The sequence below is a fragment of the Rhagoletis zephyria genome, unplaced genomic scaffold (assembly GCF_001687245.7).
Source record: "Rhagoletis zephyria isolate East Lansing unplaced genomic scaffold, Rhagoletis_zephyria_1.1 Rzeph_scaffold_00326, whole genome shotgun sequence".
NCBI lineage: Eukaryota > Metazoa > Arthropoda > Insecta > Diptera > Tephritidae > Rhagoletis > Rhagoletis zephyria.
Window position 1 is genome coordinate 145,541 of NW_016157410.1, and position 19,825 is coordinate 165,365.

General features: G+C 38.9%; 1 protein-coding gene across 1 annotated transcript in view; it reads right to left on the reverse strand.

The window, feature by feature from the left end:
- The window catches only part of LOC108359019 (thioredoxin-2-like), a 168,301-nt gene that overhangs the window by 41,360 nt on the left and 107,116 nt on the right, over positions 1 to 19,825 (reverse strand). The window lies entirely within an intron of this gene.

Sequence of the window (19,825 nt, forward strand, 5' to 3'; positions counted from 1 at the left end):
TTTTTTTTATCAAGATAATCCCGATTTATTGCAATTTTTGCAATTTTTGTGGGTTTTTTTACAATTTTCTTGAATATAAAACGGCTTATTGTCTAAGTACATATGAAATTAGTATTAAACGGATCAGAATACATAAAAATTATGCGTTTCCTATATCCACAAATTTTTTTTGTAACGAAAACATCAAATTTTCGCTATTTTTTAGGATTTTTTGCAATTTACTCGAAATTGGGGGGTGACCGGCCAAAACTAACTCAAAATTCGGATTCAGCGGGTCGAAAAACATGCCCGTAGGTAGGTGGCGTCCGGTGTACAGAACAAAAATTTTTTTTTGTGTGCCGGTGTTATCATAAAATGAAACAAAAAGATCTCAAGTCGCAGTTAAATGATGCATAAAAAAATACAAATAGATCTATGTACTATGTAAAGTTTTTGTTTCAAGTTTGATGCTTAAAAATTAATTACAATAAGTGAAAGCACTTAAAAAAATTTTCAAATAAAATTTATTTAACTGATTCACGCACATGTCTCAGTTTTATGATATCTTTTATAAGAAAGTGAATTGTATTCTAAAAACTGTTTAACTCATCAGAATAGATTTAATAATTTGATCGGTACATTTTCTTCTCATTTGGTACATTTTAGGCTGAAAACTGGTACAAAATAAAAATTGCTTCTGGCAACCGTGAAATGGGGATGATTACTTATTATCATATCACGGGTTAGAATACTGCAAAAGAGAATGGCTCGTTTTTAATAATTTGATAAATATTTTAGTAAGTGAACTAATGTTTGTACGTATCGGTATACGCAGCAAATATGATTGCAAAGCAATAGAGCAGATTTAAAAATGTTCAAAAACTTACAATCAGCGACCGCTGTGGTGTAGTGGTTAGCAGTGCGCGCTATCATTCCGCAGGACCCGGGTTAAAGCCCAGTTTCTGACCAACATTAAAAAATAAAATAAACAAACAAGTTTTTTCTGATAGCGGTCGCCCCTCGGCAGGCAATAGCAAAACTTCCGACTGTTATTTCTGCCATGAAAAACAGCATAAAAATATTATCGCCATTCGGAGTCGGAGTAAAACTGTAGGTCACTCCCCTTTGTGTGACATGAAGAGAAGCTCGGCCAAACAATAACATATTGTGCACAGATCGAAAAAGTATGTTTGGCATGTGTGCCTAGCTTGTGTTTAATTTCTAGCTTTTGTTTTATTACTAAATCACCTTTTCTGCTAAAACGCTAAGGAAATTTTTGAACTAAGTAAACTGCACGGAAAAAGTATAACCTCTAAAAAAATGTGAAATACCATCGTATTAAATCATTCTTGGACGAAGGTAGAGACGATTCCTTACTGTTGTCATATTAATTTTCTTATTCAGTAAAACCCATACTCTATTATATTAGGTAGTATTTGCTCTGTGTAGAACTGCATTGGTGTTGCAAATAATTTTCTTATTGAAGTAAATGAAATGCGCGAGCACTCTGAAGTTCCATTTTTTTACAGTGAAATGAAACATCGTAATTGACCAAAAACATATTTGACTTCATTCTCTCAACTTTACATGAGGTAGAAACATAATAAATACCATGATAAAAAAATTGGAAGGTAGAACCGCTGAGAGGAATTTTTCGAATTCTTGACGTTTGCAAACAATATAATTTTAAAGTTTTACAAACAAACTCACACACTCATTCTCATTTTCAATCTCAAACAACAACAACTTTGAACAATTCCTTTTTGTTACTCTCAATTTTATATGATTTTAAAATGTTGGCAAACTTCAAAAAAAAAAATCGTGGCCGACGAATTGAGAGAACGGTTTACCTAACTATGTTTTTATCATGATAAATACTGTGGCGAATACTGCGGCAACACAAAGCGAACAGCGAGAAATAGGCAGAATGTTCGAAGAATGACGTAGAATGTTCCACAAAGAGAAACGTCAAGTTGGATGAACACTGCGAACAGCGAGAGAAAGAGAATGAGCGATAAACTTCAGAATGTTCTAGAGTTGCCATAAGTGCCAGCGCAGGTATATAAGGGCGCCGCCACCGCGAGGTGAGTTAGTTACAAGTCAGCAAGCTACAAGTAAAGTGAGCAGAGAAGTGAGTTGCGAATAAGCAAGCTATAAGTTTAATTGTGTTAACAAGTTTAGTAAAGCGTTGTTATTGCTTTAACAAGTATTGTAAAGTGTTTCTACTTTATTAGCGAATATTGTAAATTGTTTGTTGTACAATAAAGTTAATTGTACTACAATTTGGTCATCGTAAGCATTTATTTAACAATCCAGATATACGAACCGAGAGATTTGGGAAATCCCTCAAGGTTTCGAGGATAATCGTAACAATTGGTGTCAGAAGTGGGATTGTTAAATAAATCCCGAAGGATAAATTACTGAAAATGGCGAAAATTCAGGACCTAAAGATTGAGGAGCTGAAACAGGAGTTGGAAAAGCGTAATTGGGCCACCTCCGGAAGAAAAGTGGAATTGTTATCCCGGTTGCGGGAGGCTATGGAAGCTGAAGGCATCGACGTGGACAAATACAACTTCCAGGGTAAACTTGACGATGCATCCGCAAAGGATGAACAGAAGGATGAGGCCGCTTGTTCGTCGAAGGATATGCAGCAGACATCCGGGAAGGTTGAAGAACAGCAAAAGTCTCCAAGTTCATCAACATCTATGGACATGAACACGAACATGTCCGAACATGGACGGAGGTCGAAGCGAATTGCGAGCAAGCAAGATTCAGATTACAACCTTTGTGTTAGCGAAAATTCAACAGCAACCGAACCTGGTACAGTTAAAGAGGCGTTGACTGGAGCAGATTCACGTCAGTGGAAGACAGCTATGCAAGAGGAGATGGACTCCATTATAGCAAACAATACCTGTCATCTCACCGATTTACCTAGTGGCAAGAAGGCAATCGATACGAAGTGGGTGTTCAAATTAATAACTGACAATAATAGTAGGCCAATTCGGTACAAAGCAAGACTTGTGGTGAAAGGGTTTTCACAAGTTAAGGGCATTGACTACGATGAGACATTTGCCCCTGTAGCAAGGTATACCTCCATTAGATATCTACTAGCACTGGCTGCGAAACATGATCTATGCAACTTTAAAGAAGAGATATACCTGACGCATCCAGACGGTTTTAATGATAACGGCAAAATGTGCATGTTAGTAAAATCACTCTACGGACTTAAGCAGTCAAGTAAGGTATGGAACGAAAGGTTGAACGAATTACTAAAGCTCGGTCTTCAGCGAAGTAATGTGGACCAGTGCATTTATTATCAAATAACTAATGAAGCACTTCTTTATGTGGCGGTTTACGTCGATGATGTGCTAATTTTTGCAAATTCTCTGACTCAGGTACAAAAACTGAAGAGCCAGTTAAGCAAATTGTTTAAGATGAAATGACATGAGGGAGGCATCTTCGATATTGGGTGTTCGGATTACACGCAACGTGGCGGCGGGGTCTGTTAAGATAGATCAGTCCCAATATATTCGCAACATACTTGTTCGCTTTGGCATGGATCAATGCAATCCCATAGCGACACCAGTAGATATTAACCAGAAACTATCGTCTGATATGTCTCCGAAGACCAGAGCTGAACGCGAAGAAATGGCAAATGTTCCATATATGCAAGCAGTTGTTTGCGGCGCAGGTAACACGCCCAGACATATGTTTTGCTGTTAACCTTTTAAGCCGTTTCAACACAAATCCAGGCAAAGCACACTGGGTAGCTGTTAAACGTGTCATGCGTTACCTTAAGGGTACAATGGTAAAGGGTATTACTTACACAAAGGAGCCAGAATCCTTAACGGGATTTTGCGATTCGGACTGGGCAGCTGATTTCTACAGCAGGCAATGAACAACCGGCTATGCCTTCACGTTTCAAGGCGCAGTGGTATCGTGGGGCACGAAACGACAGCGTACTGTGGCGCTTTCTACGACAGAAGCCGAATTTTCTAAGCTTAGTATCAGCAATCCAAGAAAGCATTTGGCTTAAACGTTTACAAAATGAATTAAATATAAATTTTTAAAAACTCACAATTATTCACTCAGACAATAAGAGTGCCATACATATTGTTCAAAATAATTCTTATTCCTTCAGAACAAAACACGTAGACATAAAAGCTAAATTTATTCGCGAAAAACTTGATAATCATGAAATTGAAGTAAAATATTTGAAATGCTAGCCGATATGTTAACAAAAGGTGTTAATGCAGAAAAACAATTATCTTTCACTAATAAATTAGGGCTAAAATAACTTGTAAGCTTGATTCAACTTTATTTAATTTTAATAAATATTATGTATAACCATGGGCATTCAGTGAGGGTATTGTGATTCAGTACCCATTGTAACATACTATTGTGAACTAATTTTAAGAACTTGAATTATCTGAATAAAACTATTTCTCTTCCGGTGCGATTTCTTAACGACGTGACGTGTTTTCTTCCACGCGCTTATAATATCTAATATTATTACAATAATTATTTTATTATATTTCTTATTTTTCTACATTATGTTCTCAACTTTACAGTGAAGTTAAATTTTTATTTTGATTCTCTGTTAAAAAATGGAACTAAACAATTTTAGAGTATGGTTTTACTGAATTAAAAAATTTATATGACAACAATAAGGATTCGTCCACGAATAATTCAATACGATGCTCTTTTACATTTCTCTAAGAAGTCATACTTTTTCCGTCCAGTTTACTTAGTTCAAAAATTTCATTAGCTTACTACTAAAACAGAAGCTAGAAATTGAACATAAGTAGAAATACACTCGGAGGTTTTACTATTACCTGCCGAGGGGCGACTGCTATTAGAAAAAAAACTTGTTTGTTTATTTAATTTTTTGATGTTCGTCGGAAACTGGGTTTGAACATAGGCCCTGGCGAATGGTAGCGCACACTCCTAACCCCTAGACCACAGTGGTCGCTAATTCTTAGTTTTTGAAAATTCTTAAATCTTCTTTATTCCTTTGCAGTCATATTTGTTGCGTATACCGTTACTTCACTTACTAATAGCGTTTTCTTTTCTCGAAAAAAGGCTGCACTTATTCTGCCTTGTGTTAGCGCTGTCACATTTTCATGTTCTTTTCTCAGCCCTTTCCCAAGGCGTCGTGTTCTATTCTCAGCAGGTTGCGCTCTGATCCGGAGAAAGTGCTGCCTTTTCTGCCCTCAAATAAACGTGAAAGTGAGAGTTGCATGGTTGATTTTTAATTTAATCTTGTAAAATTGCAATTATTCTCCCTATCAGAAATAAGTGGTTTGCTTTAAAATTGTTAAAGACTTACAGGCCAAGTGAATAATTCACAACCTTGTATTATTGAATCATGGTAATTGACCATACAAAATTTTACTTCATTCTCTCACCTTTACATAATATAGAAAATCTAAGAAATATAACAAAATAAGATATATTAAAACACCATCCAAAATCTTCTACAACAGACGCCCCTTATCTACACAAATCAGCTTGATTGGAAATTTGTTTATTTTGAATTTGCTTATACTTAAATTTTTGATGTGTCAAAATTTCATGGGAAAACCACAGTGTAGAGAGTGTACCAAGTAATGACAATATCCATATTTGACAACTCATACGTGCACTGATGTGTCTGTGTTAGTTGTTTATTTCAATTAACCCTCAGATAACACATAATAAAAAATACACAAATTTTTCTTCTGTAATCAAAATTGATTTTAATCGCAAAGATAAATTCCTATTACTAATTAATTAAATAATTAACTAATTTAATTTCGTACATTCTTTCTATTTCCACATTGGATAGATTGGGCACTGGTATTTGCGTTGACGGAACTGATTACGGATGAAGTAGCTCACGCTTTAGGCTCGTACTAGAAAGGTCCGAGGTTTTAAAATGTCTTCTCACAAATACATGCATGCCGTTGGAGGCAAAGACATGTGGCAAGCTAGCTCCCACTATTTTTTTACATATTCGTCGTTCGGTACGATGATCACGGAGTCACCGCACTTCGCACTCTTGCATAAAAAAACACATATGCGGCATTAATCGTTTTTTACCTTCCTTTTATTAGCTCGGGATGTAACTATGTAATATTGATGCGCCTAAAAGCTGCAGCGATTTCTATTCTCAAGTAACACATGATTCAATAATAAAAGGTTTGCTCAAAAAGCAGTTTTCTCGCTCCCTCTTGACAAAATCGGCTCCCTTAGCAAAGCACTGTGTGTGGGTTCGTGTGTATGTGCAAAGCTTTTGTAAGGGAGCTAAGGGAGTGTCGAAACTCTAATGTCAATAATGAGCAAACCTTTAATTACACAGGTCAACAACGTTTTGTTCTAGGAAAGTGTAGGGTCATTTTCGAAGTAATTTTTTGCGTAGAATCCGAATCCGGGGTTTAAATTGCTCTATCACGTCAGGACTTTGAGATATCCTAACCTAAAAGTGCAAAAAACGCTGTTTTTGCCCATTTTTAACGTTATGTAGCTACGCAGATTTTGCTCTTCATAAAAAAGTAAACGTGGTATTTTAAAGTATAAGTCTTCCTCTTTTAAATGCCGTTGAGTTTGCTTAAATATCTTTATTTTTCACTGAGATATCGCATTTTGAAGTTTCCATGTTTGTGAATTTTTCGATATTCGAAAATCCATTGAGATAACATGAGACGTGATACGGTCGATTACATTCACAAACATGGAGACTTCAAAATGCGATATCTCAGTGAAAAATTAAGATATTTGAGCAAACTCAACGGCATTTAAAAGAGGAAGACTTATACTTTAAAATACCACGTCTACTTTTTTATGAAGAGCAAAATCTTCGTAGCTACATAACCTCAAAAATGGGCAAAAACAGCGTTTTTTGCACTTTTAGGTTAGGATATCTCAAAGTCCTGACGTGATAGAGCAATTTAAACCCCGGATTCGGATTCTACGCAAAAAAATTACTTCGGAAATGACACTACACTTTTATAGAACATTCCGAACCCATTTTTTTGCAGACCTGTGTTATTGAATCATGCAAGTAACATACCTGATGACAGTACGAATGGCAATTATAATAGGGAGGTTTTAGTTTTTTAAACTATAATTTTATTCCAGAGATGCTCAACAAACTATATGAATCGATTTCGTTTTGTTGATGCGGAAAAATAACGTATCAAAATAATTTCGTTTTGTTTCAGAACCAAATCAACGAAACAAAACTCAATCCTTAACGTTGGAACGAAATAAATCACCAATCGTTAACATTGAAACAAAGTAAATCAACGAAAAGCTGTTGTTGTATACCATTGCCAGCTCACTGTTAACACCTAGCACCTAAATTCATGCTACAGCTTCAGAACTAAAGATGGAATTTCTTTTCGTCAAAAACGAAAATAGATTTATTTTGATAATTGCCTAAACGATAAAAAAACTGAATCGTTTAAACAGAAATGATTGCTTTTTTTTGATAAACGTTTATATTAACGTTACAATGCATCCTTGGCTTTTTCACTTTCCATATTTCTTTTTTGTTAATATTTTCTTCTGTTCACGATTTCAAAAAAATTTTAAATTCAAACTACCAAAAAGGTTAAAGAAAGTGACCACAAATTTCAAAATTTTAATTAACACACACAAGCAATTGTCAAATATGGATATGAGAAAAATTAAATGTCATTACTAGGCACACTGTATACAGTGTGGTGAAAACAATATGCGTTGCTGGAGAAATTTTACGTGTGAACAGAATACTAACCTTTAAGATGTACATGTGTATGTTATAGCATTTTCTTTTCTCGAAATAAAGTTGCATTAATTCTGCCCTGTGCCAAGGCTGTCAAGTTTTCGTGTTCTTTTCTCAGCATCTTCACATGTATATTGCGTGCTCTTTCTTTCAAATGTTGCTCTCTGACAATGTTGTTGTTGACATTTTTTGCGAGAAAAGAAAATTATTTTAAATAGCTTTGAAAATTGTGTTGCTAGCTTCATGATGCCAACATGTTGTAAGATTGTCCATAGCGCGAACAGAATACTACTTTGCTGAGGAAATGTGGAATTTCACACTTATTTCACAGAAAAAAATTGTATATGCAATTTGACAGCTTTTCACGTGAAACGGGAACAGAATACTATGCTTAAGAGCGAATTTTACGAAAACATCTGTATTCAACGGTTAAAATAAATTGATAAGTCCCAGCCTAATCAGTATTACCCCGTTGTACTACATGATTAAAGGGAATGCCGACTTATGCTAAAATGCGCACAAATAAGCCGTAAATTGTTAACGCATTAATATATGCAATAAGACTATAAGCAAAATCAACTTTTTTTCTGGGTATTGGACCAAACCAATTTTTTTCTAATTTAGTCATAAGTAAAAAAGTCCTTTCTCCGTTTTTCGAAGTTAGCCTCCGAAATCGAGATATGGGATTCCGAAGTTCGAAATAGGACCTTTGGTAAAAATTATTTTTAGGCATTGTACATATGTAAATAACTTGTCTGCCTTTTGCCCTTATTTAAACGGTATGCAACTTTTTTGTGCAAACTTATATAACAGAGCCCTTATAGCACTTAAAAATCATTTAACAATTTTCGAAATATAAGTTAGTGCTTTAGAGTGCAATGGGGTATAGTCTTTGCGCTGGGTATGCAGTTACAGTTGCATGGCTATACTCAATCCCGACTCTTGCGTCCTCGTTCGCGCACTCTGGGCAACATGAGCAACTCATGTGCGAGATGCGGTAACCAATCCGAGTGGAGCCTTGGGTCACGGCAGAAAGAGAGGGGGCTTCGGTGGGGCCACTCTGACTTATTCGGTTTAAGGGCTCACTGAAGTCTGCAGCGTCTGTTCACCAGTAGGTGCGGCTGCAAGCGGGTGTCTGCTTGGAGCAAGCGGCTCGCTATATAAACGTGTATTTGGTTGCGAAACCACCCCCGTCCCAGCAATGGGTTGTGCGCTGGGCTTGGGACCCGCCACGTAAAAACCACTTCCAGTGAAGAAGCAAGGCAAAGCCTCGGATGAGACTCCCCCTTATGATGACGACCACGGCAAATGTTTAAAGGACTACGATTTGAGGGCATGCACCTGGAATGTCCGGACCATATATGTAATACTCCTATATTGGCAGTAAGAGCTGGTACCGTCCGAAAACACTACAGTACAGATATATCAATAAACACGTACGAAAGAAAAGGGACACATACGTTTATAATTAAACATGTACACTAGGGCGGGTCGAAAATCTAATTTTACTCAAATCCCTTGGTAATAGTGAAAATATAATGTATCATGAAGTCAACAAGAAGCCTGCAAAATATTAGTATTTTATTTTAATGTTAAGAGCCCGCGCATCGACCGCCAAGTCACCCACAGCACACTAGTCGAATAAGACCAATTCTTGTTAAAAATTCTGGGTTCAGCAAAAAGGTTTGGTGCATATTATTAAATAATGAATCAGTTAATGCAAAAGATAAAGTCAAATATAATTTTTCGCAGCCCTTTAGCTTATCGTTAATCTCAAAGTTATCTTTTTTCAATACATTTTTAATTGTTCTCTTGATAATTGCACTGGCCTATAGTCAAAAGATGTAAAGAACAGCATTAATATTGCTGCCGTTCATTTAGGTCGCTGGTTGCAAATATTCTAATCTTGTTTTAATATTAGCTATAGTTTGCGAATTTTTGCAAATTTAGGAACAATTTCGGTAGCTCTAATAGAAAAGCCATTATTTTGCATCATCGTGGAAAAATTTTGGTTTATGCAAGTGAGTATGGAAACACTGAATAGGCACAACTTCTAGAAACACTAATTAGTTTACTTATGTTTATGCACAATATAAAAATTGCAAATAAAGGAAAATTACAAAAAAAAAATGTTCAACACGTTTTTTAATTTAAAACAATTTGTTTATAATCTGAACTATTTTTATATTATTACTATAAATCAGTAACAGTCTCTCCTTCAATTTGGTACTTACTACGTGCCGATCGAGTAACATTTACCAAAGTTATATCGAAAAACTTAAGTGGATCTCCAGTTTTTTTTTCTAAAAAAAATGTATCTTCAATTGTATATAAAACGTTTAGATAAAAGAGCCGGATTACAGAAAAGTGTTCCAGGGAGCGCCTTTTTTCATTCAAGCTGAATGCGAAGCACTATCGTCCAATTGGAGAGTCTTCAAAAGGATTTCCCAGGATATGTTAAACACTTTTTTCACATAATGCAATTAACTAAAATACTTATGCACTATATCTAAACAATTATTTCACGTCTCCTACTTTCATATAACGGCAAATTTAGAAACCGCGAAAAATGTGCGTCTTCGTTGACTAATAAAACTATTCCGCACCAATTTTCAAGACTGCATAAATGGACTTAAAATGGGCGTTTCCCACCCTAACTGTATTATGTTAATGTATGCAACTACTATTAACTTATTAAACGATTCGTATTCTTTGATGATACATATTTCATTTCATTTATCAGGATCTTGAATACTGACCAAATCGGCGTGACCAAGTCCATGGTCCTTTTAATACTATATAAACATCCGAAAATATTAAAACGTTTGAAATAAATCCCGTCTCACTTTTTTGTATTTTTCACTTGGTTCCTGAGGTAATGAAGAATTGAAAATCTATACGGGAAAATTATAGTTTTTGTAAGTTTTATCTTAATATCTTAAAATTTAAGACTTATTGAAAAATGATAAATGAACGTGAGGTACTAAATTTAATAACTCTTAATTTGATATATCGTCCGGTTTATAAAAATTAACGCATTCCATAGATATTACCAGCCAAAGTTTCATTTTCAAAATTCGTATACTTTGATGCAATTGCGCGGGCTAAAGATAAGTTTTAAATTAATCTTTCGTGGCCAATAACAATTGGCTAAGACCTAAGACATCATAATATTACTATTAAATTAAATCGACCCAGCCTAATGTACACAACACATATACAAAAACGGCACTCAAGTACACAATACATTGACAAAAACGGTACTAGACTGTCTCGCTTTGATTTCGGAATGCTTACACATTGAGAAGTTAGCTTACTGCCAATATAGAAGTTGTCGAGGACATGGGTAACCTCATCGACTTCGACGACTAAATTATATGAACTTGTTATTTAATCGGCGTGCGGTGGCAACGCCTAATTTTATACCATTCTGAAATAAATTTAAATTTGTAGCTTGGTAGTTGTAAGCGGGTGGCTCGAGTCCACCTTGTATATTTTTGAATTTGTCACTTCTGGTACGACCACCGCCGCCGCCGCATCGTATTGTAACCTTACTTTATTTTCCACTAACGCTACTCTGGCTAATTATTGTATCGCATTTTGAAATTGTTCAATTTTACATTAACGCCACTCTGGCTAATCATTGCATTCCATTAATTGAAACTTTCTGCAATCGTTACCGAAATCCATTAAAACGAGTTGTGAATATAAAGCTAAACTTAATAAATATTTTTGCAAGTTGAATTGTATCAAAAACCAACCACCTTCTTTTAATTTGACGGATTCAAAGGTCTCTTACACACCCTACGCTCAACTCTGCTACCCTAATTAGAAACATGGTCCTTTTCGTCAAAAAGGCAACCCGCGACCAAAAGTGAGCAAAAGAACACATACATATATAAGTACATAAGCATATGTACGCGCTTTGCTATTGCCGGTGAGCGAGCAAAAAGAAGTTTTTTTTGTTTTTCAAACGAGGTCAGTTGGTGCGGTTCGTTCGGTGGAGTGCAGTCGATAAAAAGCGGTCAGTACAAAAAAAAAAAACTTAACTAAAATAACTAAATAAATTCACGCGGTTCGTAAACGCGAAAAAAAAAGCTATTTAACTTAAATTAAGTGAGAAAAAAAACAACAACGTGAAACAAACTGCAGTAAAGCACGCCAGTGGAGCATTAGGCTGTGCGCGAAAAAAAAATACCCTTGACCAAGAAAAGAAAAGTTATTTAAAAAGTGAGAATCGAACTCGGCAGGGAAGAAAAGACGGCAGAGAAAGTGCGGATTTCAGGAAAAAGAAAAAGAGACAGTGAAGACAAGTTAAAAAAAAAAAACACACACAAAAAAGCCTTAGGGCGTAAAAAACAAAAATAGCCAAAGTGCGTAAAAAACAAAAATAGCCGAAGTGCGTAAAAACAAAAAAAGCCATAGCGCGTAAAAAACAAAAATAGCCAAAGTGCGTAAAAAACAAAAATAGCCAAAGTGCGTAAAAAACAAAAAAAGCTATAGTGCGTAAAAAACAAAAAGCCAAAAGGAAAAAAAAATTGGTCCAACAATCAACATCATCCCTACAGGGGTTTAAATAGGCAAAAGCACACCCGGCGACCTGTAGCAGCAACACGGAAGCAACAGCACAGACGGCATTGGCACCAGCAGAAAACGGCATAAGAAAGCGCCACAACAAAAAAGGCAAGGTGTGGACGGCAGGAAAAAGGACGCGAGCAGAAGTGGTACAGTCCCACAAAAATAGCACAGGTGGTACCCATTTAAACGAGTAAGTGCCCACATCTTATTTTTCGTATATTGCCACAAACGTACATACATACGTATCATTGTATAGCGGTCTTCTCGCACGGTAAATTGAAAGTCGCTGAACTATCAATTTACCGCAAGTAACAACACTCAAGAGACATATGTATATTCCGTAATATATGTACCCATTTACATAATTCCCGCTTAACTCGATATTTCCCCTCAGAAAACCGCTATAAAATATACGCACCTACATAATACAAAATCCACGTACATATATACATACTTATATACCCCGTCTCAGTACAACCGCACTTCTGATTGTTTTAAGTCCCGCAGTTCCTATCGGGCATTGTTTCCATACGGCACTCGAAAATACATTTAGTGGCATAAACATNATATTTCCCCTCAGAAAACCGCTATAAAATATACGCACCTACATAATACAAAATCCACGTACATATATACATACTTATATACCCCGTCTCAGTACAACCGCACTTCTGATTGTTTTAAGTCCCGCAGTTCCTATCGGGCATTGTTTCCATACGGCACTCGAAAATATTTAGTGGCATAAACATATATGTACATATGTACCCACGTAAATTTGGGTATAGGAAAAATTTGCGCGCTAAGCAAATACATAACATATATTCCGTCTCATTTGTCTCGTACGGTACATGTATATATGTATATGCACATACATACGTTAACTGAACCCTTTTGATGAATATTTCTCGCGCGTACCTCGTATATACATACATATACATCAATCAATACCCGCTACCCGTTGTCTCACTACCCGCTATTAGGCAGTCGCAGAGCAAAGACACTTGCATGCGACAGACATACGTACGTACATACATAATGACACGTAAACGTACATACTCACATATACGCATGACCCAGGAGCATAACACACGAAATTGTGTTTGCAATTGTGTTTTAATCAGCGGTACCCCAAAAGAACAAAAATCGCTTTTCTCTTGTCTGCTTCTTCCACATATGCCATAGNGCAGAGCAAAGACACTTGCATGCGACAGACATACGTACGTACATACATAATGACACGTAAACGTACATACTCACATATACGCATGACCCAGGAGCATAACACACGAAATTGTGTTTGCAATTGTGTTTTAATCAGCGGTACCCCAAAAGAACAAAAATCGCTTTTCTCTTGTCTGCTTCTTCCACATATGCCATAGAGATTCACCCAGTTTGAAAAACGATTCTGCTACAAAATTTGCGACACATACCTACATATAAATATATATATACATACGTACATACTCACAAGCCGAAAAGACAAACGGTATTCCCATCTACGTACGTACGTATACATATAACCTCTTGCATATTTATCTATTTCGCTTCTCTCGCTCTCCAACCACCTTTTTGCGCTTACAAAATTTGCAACTCCAGCAAATACACATACGTGCACACATACATATATACTATTGGGCTCAGACGCGCTGAGACAATATACAGTATAGGTCAAGAAAATAGGACCGAAGCAGATACAGTAGAGCTCATAAAAATAGCACCACACAAAAAAAAGTTTTTAAACGTTAAAAAGTCGCGTAAATAAATATTTTAAATTGAAAAATAAGAAGGTGCTCAGTGCATCTTAGTATCTCAAGGCAATATAAAGATATTTTTACGCTTTTTACCCTTTCACTCCAGTTTCATCCCGAATTCCACCAATTACCTCTTTAGAACCCAAAATGGAAAAGAAATCTTCCACTGATGCTGACTCAAGCCTTCAGGACTTCATTTTTGATAGCAATAGGCTAGAGTCATTTTATTCAAAATGGTCCAGCACCCTTATAAGCGAACACACCCGAACGCTTTTAAATGTGAAGTTACAGCAACTTGACAAGTTATGGGATGCTCTAATCAGCTCATATAGAGCAGTATCCCGCTCTGATCACTTCGCTGAATCTAGCGGATCAATTGAGCAAAAATATAATAAATGCTCAGAAAGTTATGAGAACTGTAAGACGCAAATTTTAGACGGCTTACATCTTCTCGGGGCAAATTCCCAGTCCCAAACAAGCACCATTCCCACCACAAATTCCACCCCAACTTCGAACTCCCAAGAAGTATTCCCCAAGGTACCACCGTGTGATATAGAAATTTTCCACGGTGGGTACGAAGACTGGCCGGCGTTCAGAGATATGTTCACGGCAGTCTACAAAAATCACCCCAAACTAACCCCAGCCCAGAAATTATACCATTTACGGCAAAAAACCAGAAGTCAGGCAGGACAAATAGTCAAAAAATTCCCTCTCACTGACGATAACTTTGAACTTGCCTTAAAGTCACGGTACGAGAATCGTAGGATATTGGTAGATAACCAAATAAACGCGTTATTTAATATACCACCCATATATACAGAAAGTGGTGAGCAAATCCGTGCATATTTATGCTCTTCCAAACTGCCCAGTGAAACTCTATCTCTATGGGAGCAGTCACTCAGCTCACGGAAAGAGTTACCACTTTGGGCAGATATGAATAAATTCCTTACAAGTCGGTATGAAGTAGTAGAAAGACTACATGCATATCGGCCAGGAAAACTAAAACCACCTACCCCTAATTTTACCCCTAGAACGATAAATCAAAACTCTACGTTCATGAATAAAAACAGAACACAAAATTTCCATACTGAACTTAATCAGCCGATCTCATGCAAACTATGCAATTCAAGGCATCCCATGAAGACGTGCGTGAAATTCAAAGCACTATCCGTTTCTGAACGCCTACGATTCGTAAGAGAGAACAATTATTGTGAAAATTGCCTCTCTTATTCCCATTTAAAGAGTGATTGTACAAGTAACTTCGCTTGTGTTTACTGTCAAAGAAGACATCACTCTCTTTTACACTTCCCACAGAAGACGCAACAACCCAAACCCAATTCGAAACCCCAGCGAACAACGAGTCAACTGGCTACTCAGACAAATAAAGATACAGAAGGGCCGACTTGCTCAAAATATGTGACGCACCCACCCCCAGAGAAAAACGACGTAAATAAGGTGTCATCTCATTTTTCGAGTACCAACGTCACAACTCTTCTCCCAACGGCGATAGTACCTATCTACTGTGATGGCGAATATCAAAATATTCGTGCTCTGGTGGATCAAGGTTCGCAAAAAACGTTTGTATCATCCCGGATACAAAAACTCTTGCTTTTGCCTATGACGGATGCACTATTCGAGATTTCTGGAATGGGTGGAATGGTGGTACAAAATTCAAAAAAAATCTGTGAAATCACACTTTGCTCATCAGATCGAGCTCAGAGAATAAAGACCCAAGCTATTATTTTGCCCCAGTTGACCCATTTCCTCCCTACTGCAAAAATCTCTCATATTAACTTAGAAGAGATAAAACGATTAAGGCTCGCCGATCCCAACTGTTTCACCCCAAATAAGATAGATATGGTAATCGGCAGTGACCTAATCCCCCGAATTCTCCTACAAGGGCTGCAACAAAACATAAGCGGAAGTCTCATAGCGCAGAATGAATATTTAAAGTCACTGCTGAAGAAGTTTTGGGAACAGGAGGAAATAGCAGTCACTCAACCCCGTTCCAGTGAGGAGGAGTTCTGTGAGGACCTGTATCGTCGCACGACAACCCGGCAGGCAGACGGACGATATACGGTGAAATTACCCGTCAAACCCGAATTTCCAGACACAATGGCTTTAGGTCACTCTCGACTAGCAGCGCAGCAGCAGTACATCAGCATCGAAAGGAATCTGGAGAAAAAACCCGACCTTGGCAAAAAGTACTCAGAGGTTCTGGAAGAATACATCACCATGGACCATATGGAGCCCACCTCATCCCAAGAAGTCATCAAAGACGGTAAATACTTCTCCTTTTATTTACCGCACCATGCTGTCATAAAACCCGACAGCAAAACAACAAAAGTACGCGTAGTCTTCAATGCCTCCAGAATATCCCACTCTGGAAACTCCCTCAATGACGTACTATACACTGGCCCAACCCTTCAAAACGACTTGATGCTCATCATTCTCCGATGGCGCCTCTACAAGTTTGTTTTTAATGGCGACATCGAAAAGATGTACCGCCAAATTCTTGTCCACGAGGAAGATCAAGACTTCCAAAGAATCGTCTTTCGTAGGTCTCCAAATAAGCCCATAGAAGATTTTTGGCTGAAAACAGTCACCTTTGGCGTCAATTGCGCTCCCTATCTCGCAATCCGTACGCTTCATCAGTTAGCGCAGGATTGTCAAGACGAATTCCCGCTCGCCAGCAATATCCTCCTACGCGAAACATACGTGGACGATATTCTCTCAGGCGGGCATAATATACAGTCCACTATAAGCTCATTATCTCAAGTTAAAGACGCCCTAAAATCTGCAGGCTTTCCACTACGAAAAATCACCTCGAATCACCCAAAAATCCTGGAATCAGTCCCAGATTCCGAGGTCCTTGATGTTGATTTTCTCCAGTTTCAAGACACTAGCTCTACTAAAACTCTAGGCTTAAAATGGAACGCGCTAACGGACTCCTTCTCTTACACGTACGATCCCGTTCCCGCTGCAAACTCGAGGACAAAACGGCAAATATTATCAGCGGTAGCGAAATTGTTTGACCCGGCAGGATGGCTAACGCCAGTAATGATTTCCGCTAAAATGCTCCTTCAACAACTATGGATGGAAGGAACTGAATGGGACGAGCACGTAAAACCCGGCGCTTTCCGCAAGTGGAACACTCTGCGCGAAAATCTCCCCGCGATTAATGAAATTGTTATTCCCCGCTGGGTGCAATTCTGCCCTACTCACCGTGTACAAGTACATGGGTTTTCAGACGCCTCTGAAAAAGCTTATTGCGCCTGTGTCTACATCCGAGTACAAATTGATGAAAACTCCTTCTCATCACACATACTCGCAGCTAAATAAGGTAGCCCCTCTGCAAACAGTCAGCATTCCCAGACTTGAGCTCTGTGGAGCCGTCCTAATCTCCAAGCTGGTTAATCAACTCCACGCCCAACTAGATTTGCCTGCTCATGACTTATACCTCTGGTCAGATTCTTCCATTGTGTTGGCGTGGTTAGAAAAACCGCCACACACTTGGAAAACGTATGTTGCCAATAGAATTTCGCTCATACTCGAAAATGTGAGCAATGCCACTTGGCGGCATGTACCTATGTAGTGCAGATAATCCTGCCGATCTAGGCACCCGCGGATGCCATCCCCAAGATCTTGCAACATGCGCATTATGGTGGAATGGCCCAGAATGGCTACAAAAACTCCCCACTTTGTGGCCAAAAAACCCATCTCCACATTCGGCACCCCCGGAACAACGACGTATTGAATCACTGCACCCAATTGAATCTGTTGATATACTTGAGCGGTTTTCCTCTTTTGCTCGAGCGTTGCGAGTAGTAGCGTTTATGTATCGATTTATAAACGCAGCTAGAAAGCAACCGATGCCCACTTCTCTCCCCCTAACTCAAGGTGAAATAAACCAAGTCAAATTACGTATCATCGCTCAGACTCAAAGCCAGTACTATACCGCCGAACTTACCTCCTTAAGTGTAGGAAAATGTATTAACAAAAAAAGCACTTTGCTGACTCTGAATCCGATGGTGGACCAATCTGGAATTCTGCGCGTGAATGGACGTTTAACGTATGCAGCTCTTAGTTACAATGAGCGTCACCCGATCATAATTCCAGAAAATTCAAAGCTCTGTTCTCTGCTGCTCGACTTCCTCCATACTACTCTTCTCCACGCTGACAAACAGCTCATGATTCGAATGGTGCAGCAAGAATATTATATCCCCAGGTTGAAACAAAAGATAAAAAAATGCATTTTTCATTGTAAGGTCTGCACAATTTATAAACAAAAAATGCGTTCACAGATAATGGCCGCGCTTCCTCCTGAACGATCCACCTACACACTCCCCTTTCATACCACAGGAGTTGATTTTGCTGGGCCATTTCTTGTGAAAACATCTACCCTCCGACGAGCTCCTCACGCAAAGGCGTATGTGTGTGTATTCGTGTGTTTCTCCACGAAAGCCGTACACTTAGAATTGTGCTCAAATCTGACCACAGAAGCGTTCAGGGCAGCTTTCACCCGATTTGTCGGCCGCCGTGGAATCCCCCGCAAAATCATGTCCGACAACGGGAAAACGTTCGTTGGTGCGCAGCACTATGCGCTGCATAGAGAATTCGCACAGTTTCTCAATGAAGCGGCTACTGATATCGCCGAAAGGTACGCGACCCACGGATTCTCATAGCAGTTCATACCACCATATGCTCCTCACATGGGCGGCCTCTGGGAAGCTGCTGTAAAAAGCTTCAAAACCCATTTCACGAAGGTGGCCGGGAATCATAAATTTACCTTCGAAGAATTCACCACTCTCCTTATTCGAATTGAAGCTGTGCTAAATTCAAGGCCGCTTTCCCCTATGTCTCAGGACCCTCATGACATGCAGGCTTTAACGCCCGGCCACTTCTTACGTGGTGTCCCACTACTCTCGTTGCCTGAACCCCACTCTGAAACTCTTTNTAAGTAAATGGAAGCGCCAAGAGCCCAACCTTCAGGAAGGAGACCTCGTCGTCGTTAAAGACGATCTTCTACCCCCAAACGAGTGGAGACTCGGGCGCGTTGTGCAACTTCACCCCGGTCGCGACCGAAATATTCGCGTGGCTGAAATTCGTACTCAGGCCGGAACCATAAAGCGCAACATTGCGAAACTATGTTTACTGCCCTCTTCATAGGTTTTCTCACCCCCTCATGCGCCCGCCAATCCTAGCACTCTATCCATACCTCAACTCAGAAATGATTATACCGCTGCGTAGTACTAATGCTGTCTTCGACATTTTTTCTCCACAGATGTCCAGCACCAAGATGGAACTCAACCAGTGCCGCCTCTGTTGCCGCTATCATCCGCTGCGCTTCTGCCGTGCATTTCTTGCCATGACTTCTGACGAACGATATGAGTCCGCGCGGATACATCAATACTGTATAAATTGCCTGGCGACGTCGCACTCAACCGGCGCTTGCAACTCAGCCGACAGCTGTCACCGGTGTGGGAAAGCCCACCACACACTACTGCATCGCTCCACGACATCGCCGCCTGAGCGCAACCGCCGGGATGACTCAAGCAAACTAGTCCGCCGTAGACGACCATCGCTCGCCAGCCGAGTTGTCAAAAAACCAGCCAAGCAAACCCAGGGTGGCCGCAATCTCGCTCACCGACGCATCCGCGAGTTATTTAGCCGCGCCGTAATGACCCTCGAGAAGCTTCAAGAGCTACTTCACCTAGCACCGGTGCAGGCGGGCCGGCATGTCGAGGACATGGGTAACCTCATCGACTTC